Raw genomic sequence first — 20,441 nt, 5'->3', positions numbered from 1 at the left:
CCTTAAGGACCATGGACGTATATACTCGTCCATGGTTCTCGTGGGTGCTGCCCAGTGCACCCACGAGATTGCGGCAGGGGCTCGGCTGTAACTCTGTCTCTCTCCTGTAGCACCCCACAACAATCGTGGGGTGCTGCTGCTTACCTGGGCAGCCGGGGGTCTTTAAAAGGACCCCCAGGTCTGCCCTGGTTATTGCCAGAGGCAAGTCCTGATATGCTGCCTGCCAGTGTAAAACTGGCAGGCAGCATATATCTGCAATGCTTTGGAATACTAAGTATTCCAAAGCATTAAAAAAAAGTGAAAAAAATATAAAATAAATAAGTGTATAAAAACAATAAGTGTAAAAAAAAGTGTAAACAAAGTAAAAATACAGTGTAAAAAGTGTAAAAAAATAATAAAAACACATTTATTAAATAAATATAGTAAAAAAAAAATGTATAATGTGTAGGATCACATGGCGCACATCTGCGGCATATTACATGCTGTGGATGCCTGCCAACAGTCACAAAAATGAGCTCCCTGCTGCGGCTGGGTAGCTTTGTGTGTCCACTAATAGTGGCGGATTTCACGAGCGGACACACTGAGCTACACAGCCACAGCAGTGATCTCGCTCTTGTGACTGCTGGGGGGCATCCGCAGTGTAAAATATGCTGCGGATGCGCTTTGTGACCTTACACTGCGTCCCGTTCATACTGCGTTTACGCAGTGTTAGAGGTATCCGTCAGCATCACGTCAAAAAGAGTGATGCTGATGTATACTGTAGCAGCAGCATTTATTTCTGAATGAGACTGCTACAATATACATTGGCATCCCTTTTGTCATAACAACGGACACCTATAGTGCAGAAACACAGTATGAATGGGGACAATTCATACAATGATGCCCTGAAAGCCAAAGGGGGCTCCTCTCCTTCTTGGTCCTACCGGGCGGTCAGGCAACCAGATATGGCCTAAGTAGGGATACTGCCCAGCCCGGCACAAACAGCATGATAAAATATGGGGCGTATTTCCTCCATTTCAAAAGTGACTTACCAAAATGATGTCCCACAAATAAAGAATTTGTGGGGAAAAAAAGCTAATTGCTATTTTTTCCACTGACTTTGAAATTTTTCTAACCACACAATAAGGGCTCAATGTACTCACTTTTGCCCTAGGTGAATACTTTAGGGGGTGTAGTTTTGAAAATGGGGTCACATCTGGGTGTGTGGTATTGTTCTGACATCTAGAATGCTTTGCAAGTTGAAGTGCGGCCTATAATTTGTATAATGATATCCTGAAAGCCAAATGGTGCTCCTCTCTTTTGGGTCCCACCATGTGGCCATGCAACCAAATATGGTCTAAGCGGGGGTATAACCGAATACGGGATGAACAGCGTAATAAAATATGGGGCGCATTTTCTACTTTTCAGATGCAATGTACAAAAAATATGTCCCACAAATGATGCATTTGTGGAAAAAAAAATAACATTTTTATTTTTTCACTGACTTTGTATCCATTCCAGCCACAGTCTTATAGTAATAAATGTAGGGGTACGTGGTCGCTTGAGTGCTCCGTACTCAAAAATAATGCATTCAATAAACAAGGAGAGTGCGACACACGTTTCAAATGCAGCTTTGATTTTTCTTTATGTATATATTCAGCAGATATACAATTTTCAAAAAGTAAATTCACTCATGTGCACAAATAGATCAGTAGCGTCCAGCGGGAGACATCTTTAGGCTCATCAGGTTTTCTTGACTTTTATAACCTGTGTACGGCCATCTCCTACACCAGTAGGTGAGTAAGTCCATGCAACGTTTCGAAGGAAACACCTTCTTTGTCCAGCATGATGTGAAAAACGCCCATCACCACATTAAATACGTTTACAATCTCGCGAGATCTTAATTCTACAGCGGAAATACAAAAGTTACAAAACACGTATCAAAAGGTATCAAAAGAAGTTAAAATCACATAAAAACAAAACAGTATAGTTAAAGTGTACGCTTAGTTATAAAAATACATTAAAGTTGCAGATCTCATTAATCCCATCCGTTTTTAACGTGCCCAGTTTTTGTATCCAGCGCACCTCGTTCCTCAGTAATTTCATTTTTATCTGTTCTTTATTCTCACCCTCTATGTTTTCAAGTATCTGCCATCTAAGTTCATTGACATTGTACAATACAGAAATGTAGGTGCACTACTGTGGTAGATGTATACAATGACATTGGCTAATCCCTCAACACTGATGTTAAAATTGAGACATTCGCCAGTGTATCCTTATATGAAGGACACACCAGAGACCGCACACCAACGCCAAGGTTTCTCAGATGGCACGGGACCTAACGCTAACCTACCTGTGCGTAATAAGCAAAAACCAGGGGCCAGTGGGCAATTACAGCAGCACTAGGTCGACATGTAGCCTGCTCCCAGTTCCCTCCAGCGTGACTAAGCACACATACAATGGAAGGGGGAGAGGCTAAAAGCCCCACCCAAGTTGGCTGATATAGGTGCATGGCCTCACAGGTGCAACCCTAATGCTGCCTGGAAAATGTTCAAGGCGCATTAACATATGGAGTTTACACACCTCCACGTATAAATTTACAAACAACAACAAAAAACGTGGTCTCTCATGGCTGGAGGTGCTCAACCCCAAATGCAGTTGTGCATATATACTGGGGGAGCAGCTCCTGCCCTTGTAGTCCGTTGCTAGGGGCGATCCCCAGCATAAAAATGCATACAATGGAGGATGCCTGCAGCGGACTACAAGTGCCACAATAGAATCCTACACCAGATAAACGGTGTGGATGTGTAACAATTAGAATAATACAATACAGAAATGTAGGTGCACTACTGTGGTAGATGTATACAATGACATTGGCTAATCCCTCAACACTGATGATAAAATTGAGACATTCGCCAGTGTATCCTTACATGAAGGACACACCAAAGCCCGCACACCAACGCCAAGGTTTCTCAGATGGCACGGGACCTAACGCTAACCTACCTGTGCTGGGAGCAGGCTACATGTCGACCTAGTGCTGCTGTAATTGCCCACTGGCCCCACTGGTTTTTGCTTATTACGCACAGGTAGGTTAGCGTTAGGTCCCGTGCCATCTGAGAAACCTTGGCGTTGGTGTACGGGCTCTGGTGTGTCCTTCATATAAGGATACACTGGCGAATGTCTCAATTTTAACATCAGTGTTGAGGGATCAGCCAATGCCATTGTATACATCTACCACAGTAGTGCACCTACATTTCTGTATTGTATTATTCTAATTGTTACACATCCACACCGTTTATCTGGTGTAGGATTCTATTGTGGCACTTGTAGTCCGCTGCAGGCATCCTCCATTGTATGCATTTTTATGCTGGGGATCGCCCCTAGCAATGGACTACAAGGGCAGGAGCTGCTCCCCCAGTATATATGCACAACTGCATTTGGGGTTGAGCACCTCCAGCCATGAGAGACCACGTTTTTTGTTGTTGTTTGTAAATTTATACGTGGAGGTGTGTAAACTCCATATGTTAATGCGCCTTGAACATTTTCCAGGCAGCATTAGGGTTGCACCTGTGAGGCCATGCACCTATATCAGCCAACTTGGGTGGGGCTTGTAGCCTCTCCCCCCTTCCATTGTATGTGTGCTTAGTCACGCTGGAGGGAACTGGGAGCAGGCTACATGTCGACCTAGTGCTGCTGTAATTGCCCACTGGCCCCTGGTTTTTGCTTATTACGCACAGGTAGGTTAGCGTTAGGTCCCGTGCCATCTGAGAAACCTTGGCGTTGGTGTGCGGGCTCTGGTGTGTCCTTCATATAAGGATACACTGGCGAATGTCTCAATTTTAACATCAGTGTTGAGGGATAAGCCAATGTCATTGTATACATCTACCACAGTAGTGCACCTAAATTTCTGTATTGTATTATTCTAATTGTTACACATCCACACCGTTTATCTGGTGTAGGATTCTATTGTGGCACTTGTAGTCCGCTGCAGGCATCCTCCATTGTATGCATTTTTATGCTGGGGATCGCCCCTAGCAACGGACTACAAGGGCAGGAGCTGCTCCCCCAGTATATATGCACAACTGCATTTGGGGTTGAGCACCTCCAGCCATGAGAGACCACGTTTTTTGTTGTTGTTTGTTCATTGACATTGTGTCTATATTCTGAAAAGTGTCTGGCTACACTTGTTTCAAATGTTTCTTTATTTGCCGCATTGTCTTCGCTCTTATTGACATTATCCTGTTCTTTTCTGTACGTTCTAATAGAACTCTTATGTTCATTAATTCTCTGTTTAATGCTTCTTGTGGTTTGGCCAACATAGCCCTTCCCACATGGGCATTTAAGAAAATAAATCACCTGTGTGCTGTTACAAGAATGCCAGCCTTTGATTGGGATCCTAGTCCCTTTCATAGGATGGACAACGACATCTCCTTTTATAATCGCATTACAATTTTGGCATGACAGGCAGGCAAATGTGCCTGACTGCCTAGCTTTCAAAAAACTCTGTTTGCTAACTTGCTTCTTTTTGATGTCAGCTTTCACTAAATGATTAGCTAGTGACTTGTTCTTTCGATATGTAAATCTCGGATGACTGCAAAACAAACGGGCGATTTTGTCGTCCGCTGTTAGCAGTCCCCAGTATTTACATATAGTTTGTTTTATTAGTTTAGAATGGCAGTCATATATAGAAAAAAAAGTTATTTCCCTATCACCTTTTACATCTTTCTTTTTATTTACCTTTTTCTTCCTAAGCTCTTCTCTCGGTATTTGATCAACTTCTCTCGCTATCTCCTGCATTTCTTTCTGATCATATCCTCGCTGTATGAACTTTTTAATCATAATCTCTTTATTTTTCTGAAATTCATCCTCTTTACTACAAATCCTCTTCGTTCTAATTAGTTGTCCCTTCGGTATTCCTTTGAACACCTGCGGGGCATGCCCACTGTTCCGATGTAACAAATTATTACGGTCACTGTCTTTCACGTATAATGTAGTCTCCAATTCACCTTTTTCATTCTTGACTACCTTCACATCCAAATAACTAATCTCCCTATCACTGACTTCCAACGAGAATTCAATGAGAGGGTGACATCCATTTAAGTATTCCACATATGTCTGAAGCTGAGACTGTGGGCCCGCCCAGAGAACGAAAACATCGTCCACATAGCGGACCCACAGCCTCAGCTTCTCACTAAATTCATGTCCAGCAATAAACTTGCTCTCAAATTTACACATGAAAATATTAGCAAGATTTGGTGCGACAGGGGACCCCATCGAGGTCCCCTGTTCCTGGAGAAAAAACTCATCACCAAATCGAAAGTAATTCTTAAGTAACACAGTTTCTAGTAAATCCATAAAGAATGCAATTTTCCCATTGGACAGACTACTGTCCATAATTAGATGTTCCTTAATAGCAAACATTCCCTCCTGGGTGGGGATATTTGTATAAAGGCTTTTAATATCAAGCGTACATAGCAGAACTTCTTGTAACCCAGTCAGACCAGCAATGCGGTCCAAAAATTGATTTGTGTCCCTAAGGCAGTTAGGAAGGGCAGTTACTACTTTTTGTAGATACCCATATAGGTTGCCAAAGGGCTAAGAACGGAGTTCTATATTTGTTGCCAAAGGTGCATAAGAATATGGAGAAACCCCCGGGACGTCCTATCGTCTCGGGGGGTGAACTCCCTAGCAAATACCTTGAGGGGTCTAGTTTTTAAAATGGGGTCATTTTGGGGGGGGGGGTGTTCCTATGTTCTACTACCTTCGAATTTCTGCAAACCTTGCATAGCACATAAAAAAATGTACTTTTCACATTTTCAAAATTTCAAGTTAAATTGTTAGGCTTCTAATTAATTTAAAATGTTAATTAAAAACAAACAAGAAAAATGCTGTCAAAATAAAGTAGACATCTGAAAGTATAAATTTCATAAACTATTTGGTCAGTATGTATAAATATATGCAACCTATTTGTGTTAAAATAGCAAAAAATCGTAATTTTGTAAAAAATTTCATGATTTTTTGCATTGTAAAAAAAAAACTACCAATGATATCGGTTTACTTTTACTATGTACATGAAGGACAACTTGTGACATGAAAACAATGTCAGAATTATCGTGATTGGCAAAACGTTACCAGAGTTATTCTCTAATAAAGACGAACATCCCCCATTTGAAAAAACAGGCCTGGTCTTTCAGGGGTGTACAGGTTTTTTGGGGTTGTTCCTTAAGGGGTTAAGCACAAATAAAACATAGGAAACTTAATTTTTTTTTTAAGTATATTAGAAATATTTTTTATTTACCATAAGAAGTACAATAGCAAATATTAGTTTTAATGATAGTTACCCTTCAAGGCTGTAATGTACCAAAATGGGAAAAAAGTCAAGGGGGTGAATAAGTTTGCAAGGCAGTGTGTATGTAAACATGAATAAAAATAAACATATGTGATATCACCATGTGCATAAATGCCCAAACTATAAAACTATAATGTTAATTAAACCGCACAATCAATGGTGTACACGTAAAAAAAATTCCACAGTCCAAAAATTGCATATTTTTGGTCACTTTGTATGCCCTAAAAAAATGCATAAAAAGCGATTAAAAAGTCCCATCAAAACAATCATGGTACCGATAAGAACTTCAGATCATGTCGCAAATAATTAGCCCTCATACTGCCCCGTATATGAAAAAAAATTTAAAAAGTTATAGGGGTCAGAAGATGACACTTTTGAACATACTAATTTTGGTGCATGTAGTTATATTTTTTTAAAGTAGTAAAATTAAAACTATATAAATTGGGTATCATTGTAACACTGTATGGACCTACAGAATACATGGTGTCATTTTTACCAAAAAATTTACTGCGTAGAATCAGAAGCCCCCAAAATTTACAAAATAGCGTTTTTTTTTTCCTATTTTGCCCTACAAATAATTAGTTTTTGTTTCGCCATAAATTTTGGAGTGAAATGATTGATGTCATTACAAAGTACAATTGGTGGCGCAAAAAAGAAGCCCTCGTATGGGTTTGTAGGTGCAAAATTGAAAACATTCTCATTTTTAGAAAGTGCATTGGAAAATACGAAAGTGCAAATATGAAAAAACCTATGGTCCTTACAGAGTACCAAACTAAACTTTTTAAATGTTGTTCCTTATGTTATTATAAGACACTTTGCTATTTATTTGCTTATTTATATGTTTTTAATGTGATTGAAAAAATGGCCGATAGGTGGCTCTGTTCTGTTCCCAAACAGTTAACTTGGTCTCCACCCAGACTTGCAGAAGTCCAAACTCAGGAAGTGCGTGCAGGGCTTGGTGAGGCACAGCTCTAGCAGGCTTCAGTGATGTCACCCCTGCTGGGGAACGCCCACTTTCTCCTGCCGGGAGCTCACACAATGGGGGACATTTATCAAAGCATTTAGTTTGCTTAAAATTGTCACAAAATAGTCACACTACTCTCTTTTTTCTGCCACTTTTTGATTATGCAGTGCCCTAAGCAAAAAATAGAAATCTTGCTTACCAAAGCAAAAAGTGATTTTTGACTTGCAGTGGTCAGAGATTTATCAAGTGCGAAAGTCGCAAAAAAGTCACATCACATGAAAAAACCAACAAAATTTACTCCAGCTCAGACATGGAGCAGAAAAAGCCACTACCAAAGCAAAAAAAAGAAAAATTGCTTACATGAAAGAAATTTATAACAGGCTGAAAGCAGTTGATAAATAAGTCATACATAAGCAAAAAAAAATTGTAAGAAAACATTGAGAAATGTCCACCAATGTGAGCAAGGGGAAAGGTATGATACACAGCTTTTTAATGCTTGGAAAATGTTTAAGGCAGTTAGTTTAGAAAATATGGTTTGATGACAAGCTCTCTTTAAGGAGTTAAAGGGGTTATCCAGGAAAAAAAATGTTTTTATATATATATATATATATATATATATCAACTGGCTCCAGAAAGTTAAACAGATTTGTAAATTACTTCTATTAAAAAATCTTAATCCTTTCAGTACTTATGAGCTTCTGAAGTTGAGTTGCTCTTTTCTGTCTAAGTGCTCTCTGATGACACGTGTCTCGGGACCCGCCCAGTTTAGAAGAGGTTTGCTATGGGCATTTGCTTCTAAACTGGGCAGTTCCCGAGGCACGTGTCATCGGAGAGCACTTAGACAGAAAAGAACAACTCAACTTCAGAAGCTCATAAGTACTGAAAGGATTAAGATTTTTTTAATAGAAGTAATTTACAAATCTGTTTAACTTTCTGGAGCCAGTTGATATTTTAAAAAAAGTTTTTTTCCTGGATAACCCCTTTAATGAAACAGGGGGAATTTATAATTCTATGTAATTTTTCTGTTGTTCTTCCACAGATAAGGTTTTTTGTTTTTTTTATGGTTTGTGTATGTGTGACTAATTTATTAAAATGGTGCACTGTATGGATAACTCCTTCATGACTCGGCTAATTTTTTTTTTACTTATGCTTTCTTCCTCAAAGTGTACCTGTCATAAAAATAAAAATAAAATGTTCTGCATGTTGTAGAGTCAAATGCACATTTTTCATTTATCAAAGTCTGCATGTTTTTAGATCAAAACTGATTTCTAAAAATAACAGAGATAAACACCCTTAGCTGAGTGCCTTTTTCTCTGCTGTCTGTGTGCATGATAAAGACACTACTGTACATTTACATTGGGAACCACATAGGAAATTCTTAGCATGCACTTCTCGCAGCTTGTTCTAATATTAGGTTGTGGTCTGACCATGCAGAGCTAGACTGATGAAAACTTTTGACGTGTTCCTAATCATGTCAAAATTAGTGATGATGGCCATTTAAAGGAGTAATCTTATGGAAAAAGAGGATATACGTTTTTTTTTCTCAATTAGATATCTCTTTTAATTTATGTACCCGTGTGTCAATTAACAGTAAAACTTTAACATGCACCTGTGTAATGGGTTAGAAATATGGATTTCAACATGGTAAAGGAGTTATTCAGGATTAGAAAAATAAAGTAGATTTTCCAGGTTATTTGTGATATTGCAGCTTATATCTATTAATGGGACGCAGCCCATTATGACCTTAAGGACACAGCCGTTTTTTGCAAATCTGGTCACTGTCAGTTTAAGCATTAATAACTGTGGGATGCTCTAACCTATGAATTTGATTCTGAGATAGTTTTTTGTGTGCCATACTCTATTTTATGTTATTGGTAAATTTTCCTCGATACTTGCATCATTTCTTGGTGAGAAAATCTAGAAATTTCATAAAAAATTAGAAAATTTGGCATTTTTCGAACTTTGAAGCTCTCTGCTTGTAAGGAAAGTGGAAGTTCCAAATAAATTATATGTTGATTCACATATACAGTATGTCTAGTTTGTGTTTGCATCATAAAGTTGAAATGTTTTTCCTTTTTGAAGACATTAAAGGTCTTTTTAGTTTAGCAGCAATTTTCCAATTTTTCATGAAAATTTCAAAATCTGAATTTTTCAGGGACCAGTTCAGTTTTGAAATGAATTTGAGGGTCTTTATGTTATAAATACCCTATAATGAACACCCTTATGAAAACTGCACCGTTACAGTATTCAAAATGAAAGTTTGTTAACCTTTTAGGTGTTTCACAGGAATAGCAGCAAAGTGGAGGAGAAAATTCAAAATCTTTATTTTTTACACTAACATGTTCTTGTAGATAATTTTTTTTCATATTTACAAGGGATAATAGGTAAAAATTTCCCACAAAATGTGTAACCCTATTGCTCTTGAGTAAGGAAATATCTCATATGTGGATGTAAAGTGTTCTGCGGGCGCAGTAGAGCACTCAGAAGGGAAGGAGCGACAATGGGATTTTAGAGAGCGAATTTTGGTGAAATGGTTTTTGGGGTGCATGTCTCATTTAGGAAGCCCACATGGTGCCAGAACAACAAAAAAAAAAACCCACATGGCACACTGTGGGAAACTACACCCCTCAAGGAACATAACAAGGGGCACAGTGAGCCCCACAGGTGTTTGACGGCTTTTCACTAAATTTGGATGTGAAAATGAAAAAATATATATATTTTCACTAAAGTGCTGGTGCAACCCCAAATTTTTCATTTTTACAAGGGGTAATAGGAGAAAAAGCCCTCCAAAATGTATAACACAATTTCTTCTGAGTATGGACATACCCCATATGTGGGTATAAAGTGCTCTGCAGGCACACTTCAATGCTCAGAAGAGAAGGAGCACCATTGGGCTTTTGGAGAGAGAATTTGGTTGGAATAGAAGTCAGGGGCCATGTGCATTTACAAAGCCCCCATGGTGCCAGAACGGTGGACCCCCCCCCCCCCACATGTGACCCCATTTTGGAAACTACACCCCTCATAGAATTTAATAAGGGGTGCAGGGAACATTTACACCCAAATTAGCAGGAAACTGCATAAGGGTTTCCACCTACCATTCTCCCAGCCCTCTGGCAGTGAGCTCATGGTAGGTTTCATACTGGTGTGGTTTTCTGTGGCGGCCATTGTTTCTGTGATGCTTTGTCTGTGGGGTGGAGTGGCCCAGAGCCAGGGGCTGCCTGGCCACTGGGTCGCTCCCCCTTTGGGCATGGGGTCTCGGAGGCGGTGGTCGCCGCCAGGTGCTACGCCAGTGTCAGGTTAGGGACCCACTCTAACGAGGTGGCCTTGACATGGCGAGTGGGTTTGTACTTTTTGATCAAAATGTATGCTAACAACCTGTTAGTTTTTAAAATTATGCTGCATTTGACAGATTTTTTGAACAGTGGGCTGTGTAAATGAAAAATAAAATTTTTCATTTTCATGGACGACTGTTCAAAAAATCTGTCAGACACCTGTGGGGTGTAAATGCTCACTGCACCACTTATTACATTCCGTGAGGGGTGTAGTTTCCAAAATGGGGTCACATGTGAGGGAGGTCCACTGTTCTGGCACTATGGGGGCTTTGTAAACATACATGGCCTTCAATTCCAGCCAAATTCTCTCTCCAGAGTCCCAATGGCGCACCGTCTCTTCTGAGCATTGTAGTTCGCCGCAGAGCACTTTATAAAAAAAAAATTTTTATCACTAAAATGCTGGTGTTACCCAGCATTTTAGTGAAAAAAATAAAAAAAATTATTTTCACGTCCAACTTTAAGGAAAATTTGTCAAACACCTGTGGGGTTTTAATGCTCACTATACCCCTTGTTACATTCCATGAGGGGTGTAGTTTCCAAAATGGGGTCATATGTGTTTTTTTTTTTGTGTTTATGTCAGAACTGCTGTAGCTATCAGCCACCTCTGTGCAAATCACCAATTTTGCCCTCAAATATACATAGTGCACTCTCACTCCTAAGCCATGTTGTGCACCCGCAGATCACTTAACACCCACATATGGGGTATTTCCGTACTCAGGAGAAATTGCGTTACAAATTTTGGGGGTCTTTTTTTTTTCCTTTTACCACTTGTAAAAATGAAAAGTATGGGGCAACACAAACATGTTAGTGTAAATTTTTTTTACACTAACATGCTGGTGTAGACCCCAACTTTACCTTTTCGTACAGGGTAAAAGGAGAAAAAGCCCCCCAAAATTAAGGAAATACCCCATATGTGGCCCTAAACTGTTTCCTTGAAATACAACAGGGCTCTGAAGTGAGAGAGCGTCATGCGCATTTAAGGCCTAAATTAGGGATTTGCATAGGGACGGACACGGCAGTGTTCCCCAAACAGGGAGCCTCCAGCTGTTGCAAAACTCCCAGCATGCCTGGAGTTATTTTGCAACAGCTTGAGGCTCCGTTATGGAAACACTGCCGTATGAGACGTTTTACATTTTTATTGGGGGCCAGTGTAAGGGTGTGTATATGTAGTGTTTTACCCTTTATTTTGTGTAAGTGTAGTGTAGTGTTCTTAGGGTACAGTCACAGGGGTGGGGTTTACAGCGAGTTTCCCGCTGGGAGTTTGAGCTGCGGTGGAAAATTAGCTGGAGCTCAAACTTAAAGCGGGAAACTCGCTGTAAACCCCCGTCCGTGTGAATGTACCCTGTACATTCACATGGGCGGGGGCTAACCTTCAAATGTTGCAAAACTATAACTCCCAGCATGCACTGACAGACCGTGCATGCTGAGAGTTGTATTTTGCAACATCTAGAGGCGCACTGGTTGGGAAACATTGTCTGTTTCCTAACTCAGTGTTTCCGCACCAGTGTGCATCCAGCTGTTGCAAAACTACAACTCCCAGCATGCATGGTCTTTCAATGCATGCTGGGAGTTGTAATTTTGCAACAGCTGGAGGCACACGGGTTGGGAAACACTGAGTTAGGAAACAGACAATGTTTCCCAACCAGTGTGCCTCCAGATTTTGCAAAACTACAACTCCCAGCATGTTGCAAAACTACAACTCCCAGAGCCAAAGGGCATGCTGGGAGTTGTAGTTTTGCAACATCTGACCCTTCACATGTTGCCAAACTACAACGCTCAGCATGCCTGAACAGTCTTGGCATACTGATGCCATCTTTACCCCGCTCTACTCGGACTTCCAGCGGCGGGCAGAGCGGGGATTGACCCCGCCCCTTCCCTGCGATTTGCCAGTCAGTCCTGACCTGCCAAATGCAGGGGGATAGAAGGAGGTGGCACCCCCGCCACCTCGCTCCTATCCTTTTAGGATGATCAGCTCTGATCATCCCTGTTTTCCGGGCTATTGGGTCACCAGAGTAGGAGAAAATCCCCATAGCAAACATATGCTGCTCTGGACAGTTCCTAAAATGGACAGAGATGTCAGCAGAGAGCACTATGGTCATGATATCAGCAGAGAGCACTGTGTTCCAAAAAGAAAATAATTTCCTCTGTAGTATTCAGCAGCTGATAAGTACTGGAAGGAATAAGATTTTTTAATAGAAGTAATTTACAAATCTGTTTAACTTTCTGGCATCAGATGATTTAAAAAAAAAAAAGTTTTCCACCGGAGTACTCCTTTAAAGGGGTACTCCAGTACTTAGACATCTTATCCCCTATCCAAAGGATAGGGGATAAGATGCCTGATCGCGGGAGTCCCGCCGCTGGGGAGCCCCGTGATCTTGCACGTGGCACCCCATTTATAATCAGTCCCCAGAGCGTGTTCGCTCCGGGTCTGATTACCGGCGACCACAGGGCCGACGGCGTGTGATGTCATGCCTCCGCCCCCGTGTGACGCCACGCTCCGCCCCTCAATGCAAGCCTATGGGAGGGGGTGTGACAGCTGTTTAGGTCTGGAGACATGCTTGGACAGTCCATCACCTTTACCCTCAGCTTCTTTAGCAAGGCAGAAGTTGTCTTGGAGGTGTGTTTGGGGTCCTTATTATGTTGGAATACTGCCCTACAGCCATGTTTCCAAAGAAAGAGGATCATACTCTACTCAGTATGTCAATGAACTGTAGCTCCCAGTGCCAGCAGCACTCATGCAAGCCCAGACCATGACACTCTCACCACCATGTTTGACTGTAAGCAAGAGACACTTGTCCTGGTACATCTCACCTGGCTTCTGCCACACACGCTTGACACCATCTGAACCAAATGAGTTTAGCTTGGTCTCATCAGACCACAGGACAGGGTTCCAGTAATCTGCTTGTCTACAGCAAACTGCTTACTAGCTTTCATGTGCACCATCTTTAAAAGAGGTTTTCTTCTAGGATGGTAGCAATGCAGACCAATTTGATATGTTCATATGGGCATATGGTCAGAGCACTGACAGAATGCTTCCACTCCTTTAACCTCTTCAGCAATGCTGGCAGCACTCAAACGTCTACTTCTTAAAGACAACCTCTGGTATGATGCTGACCACATACACTCAACTTCTTTGGATGACCAAGGCCTGTTCTGAACCACCCTACATCATCCTGCCCACCATGAAGCAGCTCAGTTTTATGACCTTGGCAATCTTCTCTTAGCCTAGGTCATCTTTATTACAAGCAACATGAGGTGCCATGTTGAACTTCCAGTGACCACTTTTAGAGAGTATGAGAGCAATTGCACCTAATTTAAAAAACCTGCTCCCTATCTCCCTGAGACCTTGTAACACTAATGAGTCACATGACGTCGGGGAGGGAAAATGGCTAATTGGGCCCAATTCTGACATTTCCATTTAGGCGTGTACTCACTTTTGTTGCCAAGGTTTAGACATTAATTGTTGTGTGTTGAGCTATTCTGAGGGACACAACATTAAACACTGTTATACAGGCTATGCACTCACTACTTTACATTGTAGCAGAGGGTCATTTCTTCAGTGTTGTCTCATGAAAAGATAAAATAAAATATTTACAAAAGGTGAGGGGAGGACTCATTTATATGAAATACTGCAATTCTCTCTGTTTTTCTATTTCTGGAGTATCTTTTTAAGGAGTAGCTTTTACTATTTTAATAAAGTAACGATATCACATTATATAATCACTATAAAGTCCACTATTTCTTATATGATACCAATTCTTAATCTGTAATTGATACCTTTATATTTTATGGCATTACCTTGCTGTTAGGCTGTAAACAGAGATTGCTGACTACACAAAGAGAATATTATGCTCTGTCATATAAAGTTCTGGAGTCTTCATACCACATTGTTTCCTGGATTATAGTTACCTGAAGCAGATGAGTAGATATGTCAAAAGTATTGATTCATTGTAACTGTGAATCTTATTAACATATTTTTTTAATGAAATATTAGGTGATTTATGAAACCATGTATAAAGGATCAGTGGTGTAATAGCACATAGCCGAGTAATTATATTGCTTATTTAAAGGACTACAAAAAGTGCAAACAAGAATCCCATTGGTTGCTATAGGCACTGTAGATACTTCCTCCAAACCTGCGACAGGAGTGAGAGGGCGCTGGACACACAGCAAAAGGAAAGGCATACGTTTGTTCCCCCATGATGCAACTCAGTAATATTGCTTCATCAGTAAGGCTGCTTCATACATAATTGACAAATAAGAGTCTTGCATCATTTATGAGAAGAGGGCCTCCCGGTGAAAATGGACAGCCCGGAACAACTAACCCTCCCCACCAGACAGTCCCTGCAGCATAGATGGCCCGGACCAGCTCACCCTTCCTTCCCACTGAGGAGAGGTGAGTAGAAAACTTAAGGGGGGTCTGGATGATGACGAAGGCCGCAGCGGTCTTCAAGGGATTGACAGGCGGAGAGTTCACTCGAGTATAAGTCGAGGGGGGGCGTTTTCAGCACGAAAAATCGTGCTGAAAAACTCGGCTTATACTCGAATATATACGGTAGTTAAAGGAGTACTATAGTACTCCTGCTCCGTCCTGCCCGGGCTGCAAAATAAATGAAAATGAATCATCACTCACCTCCCTGGGTTCCCACGGAGCTCCACTACTGCTGATCGGTCCTCCGGTCCATCTCCTTCATACTTCCAAGTGTTACAAAGCGTCACATGGCGCTCAGCCTATCCCCGGCCGAGGCAGAACATCGCGGCGGCCGGCGATAGGCTGAGCGCCATGTGACGCTTCGTTACACCCGGAAGTATGAAGGAGATGGACCGGAGGACTGATCAGCTATAGTGGCGCCCCGCGGGAACCCAGGGAGGTGAGTGATGGTTTATTTTCATTTATTTTGCAGCCCGGGCAGGACGGAGCAGGAATACTCTGCACTAGAGTACTCCTTTAACATGTGCCTCTAATTTGGGTGAGGGGTGAATTTATAAAGTTGTTTGTAACAGAGTGACCTAGATTTTTTCAGTGTGGCCTAGTAAATAACCTAGTCCCGTCCAAATTAATTATTTCCTTTGATCAAATCAAGCGCATGCACCTAAAGGAAATCACACAGACACACAAATGGTCAGTGGTAAAATACTTCTAGCTTTATTAGGAAGTCCACTGGGTTATATAACCTTTGTAATTAGCATAAGTTCCCATCCTCACTAGGGAGTAAAGTATAGCTGTGACATACCATCTAAGGTATGCTTTTCCTGAAGATATTGGCGTGCTCCAAAAGTCTTTGTCCAGAAAATTCCTCTTCTCGATGGGAGGGGGTGAGCAAGGAGTAGAGTAGCATGGGGAATGGGTCTTTATTAAATGGCCATTTTATGTGATTATATATACATCCATTACAAGAAGATAAGTTAGTAAATCTTAGGGTTAGGGGGTTAGGGTTAAGGGGTTAGGTCAGGGGGAGTGTTTCCAGAGGTCAAAAGTCACCCTCAACTTCCCAGCCTCCCAGCCACCTAGTGTTGGACCCAGCTGGTGTCGTTAGTAAATATTTGAATGCGATGAATTACGATCTATCAGACTTGTTATTTCTATGAGTTTAAGTGATATGTGTGTGGGTCCTTTCTTAGTATATTGTATACAGTGGCCCTACGAATGTGAAGCAAGTAGCAATGCGCACAATGTACGCATTGCCACTCAGTATTGTACAGAATTGGGGAGTTTAACGGTTAACATGGATCCCTACTTCTGTACTTACAGTCCAAAATGCATTACCTGTTTTGACTTCCTGCTCCAGTGCTCTACAGCGGTGCAGGGCTTCTGGTGTAGGCTGCGTGCAATGACATTTGTTAATCTAGTGCAGCCTATGGGAAAACTCCTGTGCTGTTCCTAGTGCCCTGGGCAAGCATCATAAAAAGAGGGTCCGGGCTTAGCCTAGGATCGCAGGGAAGGTGAGAGGATTTTTTTTTCTTAGGTTGGTTCATACTGAGGGCTTCTACCTGATGGAGGGGAATTACCTACTTACTGGGAGCATCTAATTAATGGGGGAAACTTCCTACTAACTGAAGGTTACTACCTAATGAGAGGAAATTACCTACCTACTGGGGCCAAGTACCTGGTTATTTATTTATTATTCTCAGTAATTATTTATTTACTTACTGAGACTTTAAAATAGAATTTTTACTTACTTTAAAAACACACAGAATTTAAAACATCTGTCCCACAACAGAATAAACACTTAAGTGTTTAAGTGTTTTATATTGTTTTGGGAGAAATGTTTTGAAAGTTATATTTTACAGTCTCAGTAAAAATATAAAGAAGAAAAAACCTAAACAATTCGAGTACCATTCACATTATTTAGGGAATATATTAGATTATCTATTTACTTGGGACCTACACAAACACTTCTATCCATTACTCTTCCCCCAAACCAATTTCCCCCCAAACCAAGGGAATCGTTATTTTGAGCATGTGATGGAAAAGTGCAAGGCCTAAGATGTTTGTCTGGCAATTTCTGCAGAGTTGAGTCATAATTGAAAGAATTCTAAATTCCAGATAGAGAAACAATGGCTTCAAGAAGATGCCGATTGTGAGTCACTGGATGTAAATACACTGTTGTGGAGCTGGGGTCACCAACACATGAGCACTGTATTGGTGTATGTTGGACAGTGGTTTTTAGTCATTATCATTATGGTGGTATTATCCAGACACTATGTGGTGGTAGTGGTATCAGTCATAGTGTGGTGGTATTCTTTTTACCTGTTATAGTGGTACAAAACAAAACAAAAAACACACATACTTTCCTCTACTGCTTACCCCGGGGCTGCAGCTCTTTAGATTAGATGGTGTGAGCTCCTGTTGTCCTTCATTCTCCTGATGTTGTACCACTCCCCTTTCAGCAAACAATATAGTTGAGGTATGGAGCACAAGGCCATCCATCACAAGCTGGCATAATATTGCCCTCAAAAACCTATTTAACCCTTTAAGGACTCAGGGTTTTTCCATTTTTGCACTTTCGTTTTTTCCTCCTTACCTTTTAAAAATCATAACCCTTTCAATTTTCCACCTAAAAATCCATATTATGGCTTATTTTTTGCGTCGCCAATTCTAATATGCAGTGACATTAGTCATTTTACCCAAAAATGCACGGCGAAATGGAAAAAAAATCATTGTGCGTCAAAATCGAAGAAAAAACGCCATTTTGTAACTTTTGGGGGCTTCCGTTTCTACGCAGTGCATATTTCGGTAAAAATTACAGCTTATCATTATTCTGTAGGTCCATACGGTTAAAATGATACCCTACTTATATAGGCTTGATTTTGTCGCACTTCTGGAAAAAATCATAACTACATGCAGGAAAATTTATACATTTAAAAATGTCATCTTCTGACCCCTATAACTATTTTATTTTTCCACGTACAGGGCGGTATGAGGACTCATATTTTGCGCCGTGATCTGAAGTTTTTATCGGTATGATTTTTGTTTTCATCTGACTTTTTGATCACTTTTTATTAATTTTTAATGGTTTAAAAAGTGGCCAAAAATGCGCTCTTTTGGACTTTGGAATTTTTTTGCGCGTACGCCATTGACCGTGCGGTTTAATTAATGATATATTTTTATAGTTCGGACATTTACGCACGCGGCGATACCACATATGTTTATTTATTTATTTTTTTTACACTGTTTTATTTTTTTTATGGGAAAAGGGGGGTGATTCAAACTTTTATTAGGGAAGGGGTTAAATGACCTTTATTAACACTTTTTTTTTTGCAGTGTTATAGGTCCCATAGGGACCTATAACACTGCACACACTGATCTTCTACACAGATCACAGGCGTGTATTAACACGCCTGTGATCAGTGTTATCGGCGCTTGATTGCTCCTGCCTGGATCTCAGGCACGGAACAGTCATTCGTCGATCGGACACCGAGGAGGCAGGTAAGGGCCCTCCCGGTGTCCTGCAAGCTGTTCGGGACACCGCAATTTCACCGCGGTGGTCCCGAACAGCCCGACTGAGCAGCCCTGTCACTTTCACTTTCACTTTAGAAGCGGCGGTCAGCTTTGACCGCCGCTTCTAAAGGGTTAATACCGCACATTGCCGCGATCGGCGATGTGTGGTATTAGCCGCGGGTCCCGGCCGTTGATGAGCGCCGGGACTGACGCTTCATATCGCGGGAGCCGGCGCAGGACGTAAATATACGTCCTGCGTCGTTAAGGGTTTAAAAACAGACTCTGGTCTGTCTGTGATGTCTGGATTCTGTTCATTGTGTGAGTCCAATGTGAGTCCAAAATTGCAAAATGTTTTAGAGTGCCTCATAGAGGCGTGTTACAGATCTCTCTCCAAAAGGAACATTAAGCAAACACAGTGTTTAGAGCTTTTATGCCTTATTGAGGCAAAAAACATTATAAAATCCATCCACTACTATAATCATGAACATATGTGGCTGAGATGTAACTGTATGATGATTTTAGCACCAAAAATTATGTGTGCAAATATTTTTAACCCAAAATGTATTAATGAATGTATTCATAATAAAAAGATATGAAAGAAAAAATAACTTATGTATAGACGAACCTAATTTAAAAAGAACACCTAAAATAACACCAAGTGGTTGTAACGCTGAGCGCTCCGGGCCCAGCTTCCCCTCTGGAGCGCTCGCGGCATCACTTCCCTGCTTGCAGCGCCCCGGTCAGCGAGTCTGACCGGGAGCGCTGCTCTGTGTCCCTTGGAGGGGATGCGATCCCCGTGGCGGGACGTGCCCACCTGCGGGTCGCATCCCGTGTCACTCATCGGCCCCGTCCTTCTGCTCATTCCCGGCGCGCGGCCCCGCTCTCTAGGGCGCGCGCGCGCAGGGTCTCTCAGATTTAAAGGGCCAGTGCACCATTAATTGGTGCCTGGCCCAATTAGTTCCTAACACTCCCTACACTATATAAACCCACTTCCCCTTCCTGTCCTCGCCGAATCTTGTTGCATTGTGCCCTGAGAAAGCGTTTCTGTGTGTACCATTGCCTGTGTATCCAGACCCTTGCCGTTGCCCCTGACTACGAACCATTGCTGCCTGCCCAGACCTTCTGCTACGTCCGACCTTGCTCTTGCCTTGTCCTTGTGTACTGCGCCTGTCTCAGCTGTCAGTGAGGTTGAGTCGCTATCGGGTGGAACGACCTGGGGGTTACCTGCCGCTGCAAGTCCATGGGTGGGCTCTGGTGAAAACCAGTAACCCCTTAGATTCCGTTCCCCTGGTACGGCCCACGCCATCACCTCACTGACACAAAGGATCCACCACCCGTGTCCTCTCCGCATACCAGTCCGGATCCTGACAGTGTTCTTCTATTTATATGGGGTTGGTCTTCTCAAAAAAAATGGCACATTCAAATTTGATAAATAAGACCTATAGCACAGAGAAGCATAGCACAGAGAAGTGCGCTGGGACAAATAAATACATATGAGTACATAAGAATGGTCTCCTAAACCAGTGTCAAGCACAATGAGAGACAGCAAATAGCTGAGAACCAAAAGAAGCGGTCCAAGACCGGCTAGTAAACAGATATACAGAGACCCCCTCGTTCCCCAGTCACCCACCACACCTCCGACGCGTTTCACCCTGGGGGGCTTTGTCCAGGAGCTTTTCCTGGACAAAGCCCCCAGGGCAAAACACGTTGGAGGTGTGGTGGGTGACTGGAGAAGGGGGGGGGGTCTCTGTATATCTGTTTACTAGGCGGTCTTGGACCGCTTCTTTTGGTTCTCAGCTATTTGCTGTCTCTCATTGTGCTTGACACTGGTTTAGGAGACCATTCTTATGTACTCATATGTATTTATTTGTCCCA

General features: G+C 41.7%; 1 protein-coding gene across 2 annotated transcripts in view; it reads right to left on the bottom strand.

Annotated features, from left to right (window-relative positions):
* Positions 1-1,613: 1,613 nt before the first annotated feature.
* Positions 1,614-20,441, bottom strand: part of GCNT1 (glucosaminyl (N-acetyl) transferase 1) — a 98,882-nt gene continuing 80,054 nt past the window's right edge. For both annotated transcript variants that reach the window (XR_008844779.1, XR_008844782.1), the window contains exon 2: positions 1,614-1,885. The gene's annotated coding sequence lies outside the window, so the exon portion shown is untranslated. The remainder of the gene's footprint in view (positions 1,886-20,441) is intronic.

Source organism: Hyla sarda, chromosome 1 (assembly GCF_029499605.1).
Source record: "Hyla sarda isolate aHylSar1 chromosome 1, aHylSar1.hap1, whole genome shotgun sequence".
NCBI classification, from domain to species: Eukaryota; Metazoa; Chordata; class Amphibia; order Anura; family Hylidae; genus Hyla; species Hyla sarda.
The sequence above is the reverse complement of the archived record's forward strand: the minus strand, read 5'-3'. Positions and strand labels throughout refer to the sequence as shown.